Raw genomic sequence first — 2012 nt, forward strand, 5'->3', positions numbered from 1 at the left:
AATTTAGGGACCACAATTAACAAAAAAAAAAATAGAAACTAAAATTATGATAAAGATAAAAGAGTATAAAAAATCACGTGTCTACTATATAAATATATATTATTATATATAAACAAAATTTTATAATAATTTTTATATAGATGATTAAGACAGAGAAAATCAAAATCAATTAAAATTTGTAGCTACATTAACCGGTTCTGAATTGAATCACATTACGCCAAACCTTTCGAATCAACCTCATCTGTTAACGTAAGATAATGAAACTCAAGCTCAAACAATATTTATCTTATGGGACTGAATCAACTATGAACCATTTTAGAGTATGAAGTAGTTTCCTATACATAAAACTATAAAAGTCAATAAAACTCAGACCACAAATTGGTTCACTGGACATCTACTCTAACACCACCTCACTCGAACCCTCAAATTGTTGCGGTTATCGGCCTCAATCTTTTCCACATGTGCCACGTAAGGTGTAAAGTTGTGTTAGAATGGGACTTGAATCTTAATAATCTCAAAAGCTAGCTCAATGGAGGATTGTCCAAGTCCATATACACAAATCTCAGTGATATCATGTTAAGATTAAGACTTTGACCTAACTCAACTGCAAGATAATGAATGACCCAACTATGGATAATCCAACATATAACGATAGAACTTGAGCTCTGATACTGTGTTAATATTAGGATTTGGACCTAACTCAACTCCAAAAGCTATCTCAAATGGGGATAGTCCAAGTTGATATATACAACTCACATGAACTTTATCTAATCGATATGATACAACTAACAAATTGGTTTATAATGGTCGCTTCAAGACGCAATCCCCGACTTTGACCAAAAAAACTAATAAAATTAAAAATTTCGCCGCTCCCATCACAACACAAATTAAAACCATCACTAAAACAGATGAAAGAAATATCTTTTTAAGCATAACAACTACATCTACAAAATCTTTAAACTGCATCAAGAATACTGAACTTGTATATGCCATAAAAAAAATTGGAAATTAGGACAAAAGGAGGACCTAAAATAACATCAACGCTTCAAAACACCCCTTTGGCCCCGACAATCCACAAGTTTATGCCAACATGTTTTAACTCATCAACTAAAATTCACTTCACTCCTTGAAAGCCTTTGATGGTATAATAAAGAATTGATATTTTTTTAATCAATCTTAGAGTACTTTATTTGGAGGTAATTTATGCATTACAAGCGAAAAACATTTGTATGCAGTTCGGAAAACCCAAAGTCCAAGAACCGAGGCTGACCGAGTCCAATCGGGAACACTTGGGCCATTGTGAATTTACTTTAAATTTTGAAATTGGAAGTTTGTGGATAAAGTTTTCTTTTTATAACACCATCCGATTGTATTTTATTTGAGATTTTAATTTAAGTTAAAAAAACCATATTTTTAGACAAAAATAAGATTTTTAAAAACAATATAAAAAAGATATATGATTTGATTACAAAGATTATTTATAATTTATGTAGATATCATTTTATTAACGAACATCAAAGATAAAGGCACAACATATTCTTAATTCAAGTATTGTACTATTAGAATATTATTAAATATTCTTACGACAGTGAATCAATTAATAGATTAAGTTATGTAAAAAAATAATATAATTAATTATTTGAATTAATTAAATTAATTGTTTAAATAAATTTAATTTTATTATTTAAATTAATCTGTATATTTTAATAAATTTTTAAATAAATATTTTGTGAAATAAATTAGTTATTGTCAATAAAATAATAATGTGCTACTAAAATAGTATAGATTAGTACTGAACTATAATTGCATTCCAATAAATAAAATATTCTCGTGCAGGAAACTGTCATCCCTTGACAATTAAACATAATATCAAATCAAAGATCTTCCCTAAAAATAAAATCAAATTAATAAAATTGAAAGAAACTTAACAGCATTATGATATGTTGTTTGATGTCATATGCGTGAAGTTGTAAACAAGTTATTGTTGGATCTCGGTTTTATTATGCCCAAAA

This window comes from Primulina huaijiensis, chromosome 1 (assembly GCF_012295235.1).
Source record: "Primulina huaijiensis isolate GDHJ02 chromosome 1, ASM1229523v2, whole genome shotgun sequence".
NCBI classification, from domain to species: Eukaryota; Viridiplantae; Streptophyta; class Magnoliopsida; order Lamiales; family Gesneriaceae; genus Primulina; species Primulina huaijiensis.